Raw genomic sequence first — 12,445 nt, forward strand, 5'->3', positions numbered from 1 at the left:
GTCTCATGGACTGATTATATTCGGCGCTAAACAAACTACTTTGTTCAATTAATCGCAACGAATTTATGCTCAACTCGACTGGTAGCACTGCATCGTGTCCGTAGGTTAATGCGTACGGGGTTGTCGCAGTCGCCGACCGGGGCGACGTTCGATATGCCCACAATGCCTCGTTCAACTTCAAATGCCACATGCCAGGCCTTTCTTTTATTATTTTTTCGAGGATGCCGATCAACACTTTATTACTTACCTCGGCCTGCCCGTTCACCTGTGGATAATACGGTGTGGACTGTTCCAACCGAATTTTCAAATTTGCCGTGTATTCTTTAAACCTTTTGGCTATGAAGATTGTTCCATTGTTGGTTATGATCGTTTCCGGTACACCGAACCGGGTCACAATGTGTTCCTCCACGAAGTCGCAAACCTCTTTAGATGTTAACTCGGCATATGATTTTGCTTCGACCCACTTAGTAAAGTAATCAGTTGCGACTATTATCCATGCATGCTTAGCAGCTCCAGAAGTCGGCATGATTTTGCCGATTACGTCCATGGCCCATCCTCTAAACGGCCATGGCTTAATGACCGAATGTAGTGACTCGGCCGGGACCCTTTGTATAGGCCCATGGATTTGGCACTGTACGCATCCTTCATGAACCTCTGCGATCGCCCGAGCACTCTCTTGGGGGCCGAGGCATAGCAGTAGTAATCCATCCTCCCCTTTTCGATATAACTCGTTTTGGTACGTGACATAGTTCGTGGCGTGAACTCGTGTCTTGTGACTATGTTTTCCATTGGGATTGTCAAGGTACTGCATAATGGGCTTTCTCCAATCATCTGGTGTTGCCTCGACGGTACAAACCTCTATAGTATCTTGTTGGTCTAACAATGAAGGTAAAGACATGACTCGAGTGCGTATTACATCGTCGCGCCGGAAGATTTGCTGGTTGACCAAGGCCGGGTATAATTGTCGTAACACCGGTATTTCTCGGCCTAGCTTGCCCCCCAGGAGTTATGCACCAGAGGCAATTTGAGCCAACACATCTGCGTCGGTATTATGGATCCGGGAAACATGTTCGAACGTAATACCGTCGAAGGACTCGGCCAAATAGCTGGCAACCATGTGGTAGGGTGCTAGGGTACAACTCATGCAGCGAAAAGATCCATTAAGTTGGTTGATCACAAGCTCAGAGTCGCCGAGGACGAGGGCACGGGTGGCCCTCAAGTCATGAAGGAGGCCAAGGCCGATGATTAAGGCTTCATATTCGGCCTGATTATTGGTGCAGTCAAAATCCAACTTAAGCGAAAAATACCAACGATCGTGATTAGGAGATTGAATGACAACTCCAACACCAGCCGAGGATGAAGTGCTGGACCCGTCAAAATACATCGTCCAATAGTTGTCGCGTGTTTCAACCATGCCGATTTCGACATCAGTGTCCCCAAAACCATAGGGGGAAGGATGGTGAGCCAGGAAATCGGCCAATGCTTGGCCTTTGACAGCTTTCTGAGGCACGTATTGTAGGCTAAACTTGGACAACGCCATCGTCCACTTCCCAATTCTCCCTTTTACGATCGACCGGGTAAGCATGTACCGGATGACATCGGTCTGGGCAATGACTTGTGTGACCGACGGAAGCATGTAATGCCGGAGTTTAGAGGCGGCGAAGAACACGGCAAGACAGAGCTTCTCCACGGCGGAATAATTGATCTCCGGTGGATTAAGATTTCGACTGAGGTAAAAAATAGCCTGCTCTCGCCCAGCATCATTGTCTTGGGCAAGAAGGCAGCCGATGGACTCTTCAGCCGCCGAAATATATAGCTTAAGAGGCTTACCGCGCCGGGAAGGAACCAAGACAGGTGGGTTCGTGAGGGAGCCTTTGATTTGCGTAAACGCCGCTTGATGCTCGTTGTTCCACATAAATTTATCGGAATCCTTGAGTTTTAAGAGTGTGGAAAACACTTTCATTTTTCCTGCCGAGTTGGCAATAAATCGGCGGAGGAAATTGATTTGTCCAAGTAAAAACTGGAGCTGTTTCTTCGTCGTTGGGGGTGGGGCAGTGATGATTGCGCGTGCCTTATTCTCATCGACTTCAATCCCACGATGATGTACGAGGAAACCAAGAAAATTCCCGGCCGATACACCGAAGGCACACTTGGCAGGATTCATCTTGAGGTTGTGCTGACGCATGCGGAGGAAAGCCTGTCGGAGATCGTCCAGATGTGTCTGTCGGCGTTTAGATTTGACGACAACATCGTCGATGTAAACTTCAACGATGGTGCCAATTAAATCATGGAAGATGGTGTTCATCGCCCGTTGGTACGTGGCGCCGGCATTCTTGAGGCCGAATGGCATGACAACCCATTCGTAAGTGCCGAGTGCCCCCGGGCAACGGAAAGCAGTTTTGTGCACATCGGCTTCGGCAATAAATATTTGGTTGTACCCGGCATGTCCATCCATAAAGGATAAAATCGCATGATTCGCCGCGGCATCGATTAACAGATCTGAAATCGGCATTGTATACTCATCTTTGGGAGTTGCCAGATTCAGATTTCGAAAATCGGTACAAATGCGCAGTCACCATTTTTCTTTAATACAGGAACGATATTCGCCAACCATTCGACATATCGAGCTGTCCGAATGAATCCGGCTTTCAAAAGCCGAACTAGTTCGTCCTTGATACTGAGTTGTACTTCGGTTGAGAATCGACGAGGTGGCTGACGGAAAGGTTTAAATTCGGGCTTAATACGTAATTCATGCTCGACCAGAGTACGATCTAAGCCGGGCATTTCATGATAACTCCAAGCAAAACAATCTTTGAATTCCGTAAGCAAGGTACGAAACTCATCTTTCATTCGTTGGGGAAGTAAAGCACTAATAAACAAAAACCGTGGGTCATCGGCCGTCCCAACATTAATCTCTTCTAAAGGGTCCTTAACTAGGGGCCGATGATCCTCGAGCTCGGCCGGGGTGGCTCGAATTTTATCAAAAGATAATACAGGCCCATTATCTCCCTCAGCAAGGAACTCGACGAGGTTGACGCCCAAATTTGGTTGTTTAGATATCGTATACCAATGGGCCAGCAGTCGTTCCATAGTAGATGAAACCGCGGCCCTGCGTGTTTCCCGATCGGTGTCAAACATCAGCTTCGGGGAGGAAGTTGGCTAATCCGAGTCTCGTCGAATCCTGCTGGACAGTCTCGGCGCCAACCTCGATAGCTTTCTGAACGGAAATCCGAGTCGACCGTCCCTCTTCATTGAAGCCTTGCAAAGTAATGTAGCCGACGTGATCGTCATAATACCGTGCTTGGATCATGTTAGCTTCGAATGGCTGGCTATCGGCCGGATGAACAGTGACCGATTTACCGTCCCAAAAGACAAGCACTTGGTACAATGAGGAAGGAATACAGCTGGTTTGATGAATCCAATCTCGACCGAGCAGCGCATTATACTCGGTTTTGGAATCAACCACGAAAAAGGCGGTCATGTGGGTGCAACCGGCAATATTCACAGTTAACGGAAGTACACCTTTGGTGTGGGATTTGTCGCCGACAAAACTACTCATGGTGATTCCTGACGGAATAAGCTCGTCATTTGAACGGCGTAAGGCCTTCATGATATTGACGGTAGCTCCACAATCAACAAAAACTTTAGAAACTGGATACCCCTCGATGTGGGCCGTCACATACAATGGCTTCAAATGGTGAAGCTTGGCCGACGATGAACGAGGGAACAATTCGGCCAAAGCGGCCTTTAGACTATCATCTTTTGTTGTTGACTCGCCTTCAGCAATCGATACAAAATCAACATGGCCGGGTTCCTCGGCAACTACATCTCCATCGAGGAAATTTGGTTGAGCCGTGCTTGATTGAAAATCGGCAGGTAACACATGGACCATACTGATTTCCATATTATCCAGGACTGACGGGCCCATCTGGTCAAGACCCTCCTCATTCGGTTGGTCGGCGACTACGGACTCAGTTGTCGTCAAAGTCGGACAACGAGACTCTTCTGTCCATTCTTCAATGACGTCAACCAGCGGAGCTGCTTCGGCGACAGGTTGGTTCTGCGTGACCGCCTCAGGTAAGGTTGAGATTGACAATGTACTTGGGATCAGGACCTGAACCTGCTTCTGGTAGTGTAGCCGAGCATCCCTAGTGTCGAGATAAGCATCCAGACGGGCAATACGTGCGATTTCATCGGTCGTAAGGCCGAAGAGAGAAATCGCTGAAAATACTTCAAAGTGATATCGCAAATATTGAAGGTCCTCCAGCGAGAAAGGAAGGTCGGCTGCATTGATATCGGTGTACGGGTCGACTTCAAATCCAAGGACACGAGCTTCTCGGATGTGCTGGAACCTTGCTTTCAATCCTGGATCTGAGGTCTTCTCGATGATCCGCTCAGCATCCGGACAAGTCAGGACCAGATCAATGGTGTCCTGGCATGCCTTCGGCAAACCATACAGATCGTTGGCCGAATGTTTCTTATGAAATTCTCGCATATACTCCAAAGACTCCCCAAGGAACGGGGGATGCAAATTCCGTCGAATTTTGACCAAAGGTTCTTGTATAGCCGGCGGGTATAATTTGCTTTCGGCCTCTTGCCTGAAATGTTCAAGGCGTGCCTTCATCTCCCCTGGTCGAATGAGAAGTTTGATCCGTTTATCAGCTTCTTCAAACATGGTCTCGACATCTTGATCGACCAGCCGTTTCCCCTGAGCCAACTCTGTCATAATTGCTAGAGGTGGTCGCTCATCATTAGTGGCAGCTGTGTCCTTCGGCCGCCACTTAGGGGCCAAAGTTTCCTGGGCTGCTCGTCGGCGAGCCATGCAATCTATCCGTTGATGCCGACGTTTCTGAGATTTGGACAACGCGGTGTAGACGCCATTCGAAGAATGGTATGTATACCAACGTTGATCTCTAGGCTCGGGAGGCTTGAAGGTCTTTTGGCTCCGCGATGATTCTGAACTGCTAGAATTACGCTTATAGTAATCATCGTCATAGAATGAAGCATCAAAATCGAGGCGCCGCCTGACCGGGGGTGTCTCTTCCATTCGTACTTTAGGACCGAGCCTCTCAAAAACCCTGTGATGTTGGCCTTCATTGGCTACCTTTGGCCGAGTTGTGGCCACAAGTTGCGAAGAGGGCTTCTCCTCTGGTTCATTGTCGACCTTCGCTCTACATTTCTCGCACAAAACCGCCGCCCCACTATCTTCATCGGTGCTATAATCCATCATAGGTTTGACAATAGCAGGCCCCGTTAAAGCCGTAGGTGGCTTGTTTGAACAAAAATCGGCCATGAACCGTGGCCGACAATTCTGACTCGGCGGGCGTTGCGTCTCAACCACTTCGGCCTTGCCTTTCCCTTTGTCCTTGGGTAGGTACGCGTCGACCATATTTACTGTTGCCGTGGGGAACGGATCAGTATCAACACTCATCCTCTTCTCGGGAAACTTCAGTTTGCCATTATCAATCCAGCTTTGGACGTTATCGCGAAATACAACGCAATTGTTTGTCGTATGTTTGCTAGAATTGTGGTATTTGCAATACACCTTTCCTTTAAGTTCTTCGACCTTAGGAATGTTATGACCAGGCCGAAGCTTAATGATTCTTGCTGATAACAGTTGGTCAAAAATTGCGTCAGCCTTGGTAATATCAAAAGTATAAACCTTTGACGGTTTCAATGTTCCTTCAGTGGCCGAGCGACTTTTGGCTTCTCTAGAATCAACCTGAGTCAATGCCTTGCAAACGTATGGCTTATCTATCACTATCTCAGCCGCATCCACACTAACGCATTCATCCTCGGTTGATGCATAATTGACAGTAGGGTTCTTGTAAATCGTTCCCCAAGTTGGAGTCTTCGAAGTCTTTTCCTCGCGGAGCAAATAATCATACTGCTCGACATGTTGGGCTAATTCGTACATATCCCGAAAATTTGCCCCCAAGAATTTCTTTTTGTATTCGACGTCGAGGCCGTTCAAAGCAAGCCTGACAAATTCGACTTCGGGTAAAGGCACTCGGCACCAATTCCTAGCTGATTTAAACTTAGTAAGATAATCCATTGGTGACTCATCAGATGCCTGAGCCATCTGTGCTAATGAAGAGACTGACATCTCCATCCCCGGCTGATAAAACTGCTCGTGGAATTTTTCGACCAACTCTTCCCAGTTTTGGACGGAATTAGGAGGGAGATTGATGTACCAGGCAAATGCCGAGCCGGTCAACGAAAAGTTGAACAGCCGTAACTTATGGAAATCACTATTAACATCTCCGCATTGCGCGGTGAAACGAGCCACGTGCTCCAACGAAGACAGGGACGATTCACCGGCAAAAAGACTAAAATCTGGGATCTTGAAACCTTTCGGGTATCCAAACGTTTCCACGGAAGCTGGGTACAGATGAATAAACTTGGGAAACTTCGGCCCTTTCTTCATGGCCGAGTCGATCATCCGCTGAACTTCGGTCATATCAACAGATGTTGCTTCGATCCTCTGGTCGGTTCCGTCTGACCTACTATTCGACCCTCCTCATTTTTCCAAGTTAATTGGTTTGAACGGAGCAGGAATAGGCTCGGCCGGTACAATCGGTACCGGGTTGTTTCCTGGTGGACAATGTTGGAGAAGCTCGAAAGGCCTGCTGCCACCAACTTTACTGACCAGCATTTCGAGCAACCTGGTTTGTCGATCATTGGAACTGAGTATCGCGTCATGCAACTTGTCAATGCCTCGACTGAACGTCTGCTCGACTGACCGAGATTGCTCGTCTAGTCGCTTTCGGAGAAACGACCTCGTTGGTGGGTAAGATCCTTCACCACCATCCTCGTCACACTCCTCTACTATCCCTTCATTGAGAACGCATGTGTTTCTGTTAGGGATTTCTAAACCACGGAGTTGACCGCCGAGATTAACTTCTTTCTCTCGGCGAGTCGCGCTCGTGGACTCAGGTGTCGCAGTGCTAAGGGGATTCTGCGCCTGTGGCACAGTCTGTCCTATGCTCTGACTCGGCAAATCGGCTGTCGACTTTCCCATAGCTGTTTTCTTTTTTACCGATCGTGTTTCAATTGGCATGAACTTCGTAGTTTAGCACTGGGTCCCACTAGGCGTGCCAAAATGTTGACCCTAGAAACTACAAAGCCTACGTGGCGCGCAGGCCGAGTAATTAATGAGCTAATTACGTCATTCGGTGAATGCGGGGCGTGCCAACTCGTCGGCTGAGCTCGGCCGAGGAGTAAATTTGTTGATGTTGCGTTGGGTCGCGCTACTGACTTCTGCGTCTTGCGATTGCGGCCGAGAAAGGAACACGTCTCGGCCTCTTGGGCTCTCGAACCTGAAGACAAGGTTACTATTCTTACGAAGTTCAATATCAAATTCGGCTTTCAATGTGCCGAATGTAATAACTGTAACACCTCACTTCGCCGAGAAGGCTGATGAGATGACCTCGACCAATAAGGATTTAGAAACCCTTCTCGACCGAGACTTGGATAGGTAATCAACCGTTCTCGCCGCAGTGCTGTTGATGCCAACGGAAGATACTGCGAGACCGACTAACTCTACGGTGACAGAGCTATCTATGCCGACTTAAGATATCACCGGTTGCTTCCACAGTGCTGTTGATGCCAACAGAAGATGTGTCAGCGAAAAAAGGAAAAAGAAAAATCACAAGTTGTGAGAATTTGCGCAGGGCAATTTTGTATTGATTTGCAAGGGCTTTGAAGGATGTGCAACCTCTTCTATTTATAGCAATGGCTCCCCCCAAGGTCGAGTTAAAAACCTACTCGGACTAGGTTTTCTTCCCCTGATCAGCATCAACTCGACCAGTCCTACCTTCACTAGGACTGTGAACCTAGTCCCTAACTGAGCCGGATTCACTTCCGGGTCCTGCCGAGACTCCTTATTGCACTAGGATTCGACCTCTTGCGTTATGACCTAGCCGACCTAGGTTTGGAGGCCCACGTACTGAACGATCCATGGTATTCTTGTTGCAAGGCCTTCCGGGCCGAGAATGACCCTACACTCGGCCCAAACTGTTATTTTGGGCCCAAACAATAATGCTAGATAAACTAAATTTTTAAACCAAATTTGTAAATTAAATGATGTGTCACCAATTGGAATTAAGCACGTTAATCAACATTTAAAAAATAATTCAATGATTAACCACCACATCATTTAGTTTACAAATTTGGTTGAAAAGTTTTGGTCTCTCTAGCATTACCCCTTAAGCTAACCCAATTATAAATAAGCATATCATTTGGTTTGAAAATTCGGTCTCTCTAGCATTAACCCCAAAAAAATGTCAAATGTAAATTTGAAGGCTTATGAGGCAATGTAAAATTTTCTTTTGCTCCAATCCATATATTTTTTCTTATTCAATTAATATTTGTAGGACCCACTCTTAAAAACAAATAAATAAAAACTAATTTTCATGATTTATGATTGGTGCATTATTAGGACCCACACAACAAAACATTTAAAAAAAACCGACATTAGATTTTCTCATATGTCAAAATTGGCAGCGCACAATAAATATATCAATCCACATAGGACTGGCATATCGGTTTGAGCTTCTATTGCCTTCAATTTTTATTACGTGACATTCCATTTAGGATTTGACATCTCCTTTGGAGATGGTCTAAGTGGTTCACCATTAAAAATGGGTTAGTCTGTCACAGCCAATCCTTGAACTTATTGTATTATATTCTCGATGATGCAAATTGATGGAATTACCCCTGAGGGATGGATCGAGTCATTGGACTTGGGCAAAAATTTTGGGTTTATTTTTATTGCCCTAGTTTATTTTGGTCAAGTTTAGACCTAGATATTTTATGGTTGGTGTTGTAAAAATGTTGTTTGATGATGTGTTAGTGTGAGGACCACACACACACACCCAAAAATCTCTCCCTTTCTCCCGTGCCTTCTCTCTCTGGATTTTCCTGCAAATTCCGTACAAGTTGTACGGACGACCATTGAAACCTCCATTTCACGCACGGATCGAGTTTGTGGTTAGCATCATCATCTTCATCTCATCGTCATGAAATCATCCATACCTTTCTTTGGACGTGAAACCCTCATTTTCCCGAGAAACCATCACCCTCCGAATTGAGCATTGTTCATGCAGTCGTAAATGCATTAATTTTTGAGGATTTCAAGCTTGTAGGAAGCTTTAGAGCATCCTTATGAAGCTCGGAGAAGAAAAACCAAGCTAACTGGACGTCGGGAAGTGGAGAACAACGAGTTTTAAGTTTTGGTCGGATTATCGAGTTATCTCCGTCGAGATTCCGTGATTTTTGGAACTTGAAATTGGTAAGATTGTGTTCTTAGCTTCATTTTGGTACAAATTGCATGAAAATTGGTTGAGAAATGATTGAGATATCAAGGTTTAATCATTTTCCAGTTTTCCAGCGACGGCGACGACCGGCGAGGTTCACCGGAGAAGACAGAAGAATATTCTGTCAAAGTTGACGAAATATTCTTAATGGAGAGTAACGGCGTCAGGTAATTTGGACGGAATATTCCTAACGGCAGTTAGGAATTCCGTTAGGGTTCCCTGCGCGTGGCCGCGCGTGTTGCTGTGCACTTGCCGACGCGTGGCTGTGCGTGGTGGTCGGAAAATTATTTTAAAAATATGGGGATGTTCGTGGAGTTGTGTAGATCACGTTGGTATATTCAAACATCCCATTTGAGCAATGTATGAGAAGTTATTAGCTAGTATTGGTTAGGTGCTTTAAATTAACCTTTTTATAGTTGTTTCGCATATAAAAGAGACTTATCCCGAGGACGAGCGCAATCAAGGGCGATTTGAGGGTTACGACCCTTCGACATACCAGTGAGTGGGCTTTTGGTTTTCAGTATATACTTATATACTTGATATTTTCCCAGAAAATGTGTTTAAATGAAAGTATGCTTTGAAATGCCATGCATATATATTTATTTTCTAGATATGAATTAGTATATGATGCATAATATATGATTGTGGTGCTGTGGACGCTCAGGTAAGCCCAGGTGAGTTTATGAATTGTAAATGTGATTAACGTTTGTGATTAATTGCGAAGCATAGAGCTCATAAACTTGCACCTAGGGTGATTGTGATTTAGCCAGAGATATGACACATGCCTGTATATAATGTCACCTATTGCACCATATGCTCACTTTGGATCCAATTTAGGTGCACAGTCTTGTCGTACAGACCATCATAGGTGGTTTCGACTCGTAGGTGACTAGCGACTTATCGCCCAGCTATCATGAGAGCGTAGTATTGAGCATAATTTTATTACACCCAGTCTTGTCGTACAGACCCTTTTAGTGGTTCTGACTTGTGTGCAGTGTAGTGCCGTATAGGTCATTGTAGTGACTCCGGCTAGATCGACTAATGAGCTATGAATTCAGCCGTACAGACTTCTACAGGGATTCCGGCTAATATGTTAATTCCCATGAATTTATTCTCGCCTGAGTTACTTATTTTGTTTATATATTGGCATGGCATACTTATGATTATGAATATGTGAAGCATGAATTGACATATATATAGATATACATATTTATGTTTATATTCTATTTCTGGGAAAAATTTACATGTTTTACGGCGAGGGGTTAGAACTTTTGAGAAATGAAATGATTTTGAAAACATTTGTTTTTGCCCACTCACATTGTCTGTTTTGCGCCCTTCCAGGTTTTAGGTAAGCTTGTTCGTTGGTGGCTCACGAGGATCGAATGGAGGTTCTGACAAACTATCATAATGTACGACATCCCTAGGTGTCGTTTAATTAGTACTTATTTTCTGGACTGAACTTAGGCTACTTATGCTCTGATTGTGTATTCACACACTTTCTAGCACTTATCTTAGCTAGTACTCTTATGAATTGGTTTTTAATTATTCGTATTCTCTATTATCTTTATTGCTTTTATACTGTGTATATGGTTACGTCACCCTCATGTGACGGCCAGCACGCCCTGACTCGGGTCGGGGTGTGTCATAGTCCACTATGGTGGTCTGATAGATATTTGACGTGGATTGCAATAGCTCTCAAAACAATGTATTGTAATTTTATTCTTGCGGATCCAACCACTTATAAGGAGTACTCAGCCCCTTTTTATAGGCTTTTAGTGAGCCCCAAAAGTTATGGATCTTTAATTCTCTCACATTCCTATTAATAAAGGGAAATAGTGAGCCCCAAAAGTTATGGATCTTTAATTCTCTCACATTCCTATTAATAAAGGGAAATTTTATTTGAACCCATATAACCTATTTCTACTCTCAACTTACTTTTTACACTCATATTACTTTTAACTAAACTATCAATATCTATTAACCGAACTTTACTACCTAAACTACTCTCACAAACCTAATTCAATATATAAATTTGTCTATACATCCATTTAGGAAATAAAAACCAAAATCAGTGTTTTGCAACTCATTACAAGTGTAAAGATCTCTCACATATTTGTCACATGCTTCATCCTCTTTTGCTAATTTTTCTTAATCTCATAAATGTTTTAAATAATCCCTCATCTGCTAATTCTGCTTAGTCCCATATAGATGATTAAAAAAAAAAAAATTTAAATCACATATATGTTTCTGCTAGTAATTATGCTTTGGAAAATACGATGATGTTGTCCTAAATCCTAAAAAATTGAAATCAAATGAAAAGAATTTTTCATAAATCGATTTATACCTTAGTTGGAGGATTCAAAACTTCAAAATCATTATTCATCAATCAAAAAGAGTTTGTTTTTTCCTCTCTCTCTCTCTCTCTATGAGAGCATCTTAGAGGTTTAGCAAGAATGAACGTATGATAAATATTTTGTGATGGTAGGGTTTGATGTGATAGTAGGGTTTGATTATTAGGTGTGAGTTTATTGAGAAATTTTAATTTTATTGTTAATTTCATCTTGAACTTGATGGTAATTATGCAATAGGGTAAATAACAATCAATTCACTTTTAAAGTTTAAGTTGGTGTAGAAAGAAGTTATATGGGTTCAAATAAAATTTCTCATCAATAAATGGGTTGAGCATGTAGGCACCACCTATAAGCTACCTCCTCACTATCCACTTAATACGTGGAGAGGAAGTGTCATTTACACGTAGCTACTTGCATGACTTTCCGGATCGACGCATCTCGAGTGCGGCGCTCATCCAAGAGTGGTTGAAAAATCACTTTGACCCAAGCGCTAAGCCTGACAGAACTTGTGTCACTTGATAGACATCTTTTCTCGTTGATGGTCAACACGTGGCTCGAAGTTGACGTGTGGATAGATCTGTCCTTTGAGTTCTGTGCCAGAAAGTTGTTTAGTCCACCAACTACCCTAGGCGATTGGAAAGTATTTTAGGTTCTACACTCGTCTCTTTCTGTCGGTAAACTATCCAAGACCAAGAGCGGTCCCTGTTGGTGGTCATCTTCGTCATTGCGATAGTGTTCTATCTAATGATTTCTTTGGGCTAACTTGTAGGCCTCATG

At 44.3% G+C, this 12,445-nt stretch overlaps 1 long non-coding RNA gene across 1 annotated transcript; it reads left to right on the forward strand.

The window, feature by feature from the left end:
* Positions 1 to 8,945: 8,945 nt before the first annotated feature.
* LOC139192403 (uncharacterized) lies at positions 8,946 to 11,122 on the forward strand. The gene is made up of 3 exons (XR_011576549.1): positions 8,946 to 9,292; positions 9,384 to 9,815; positions 10,659 to 11,122. It is a non-coding gene; the product is annotated as an uncharacterized lncRNA (long non-coding RNA).
* Positions 11,123 to 12,445: the final 1,323 nt, after the last annotated feature.

Source organism: Malus domestica, chromosome 15 (genome assembly GCF_042453785.1).
Source record: "Malus domestica chromosome 15, GDT2T_hap1".
Taxonomy (NCBI): domain Eukaryota; kingdom Viridiplantae; phylum Streptophyta; class Magnoliopsida; order Rosales; family Rosaceae; genus Malus; species Malus domestica.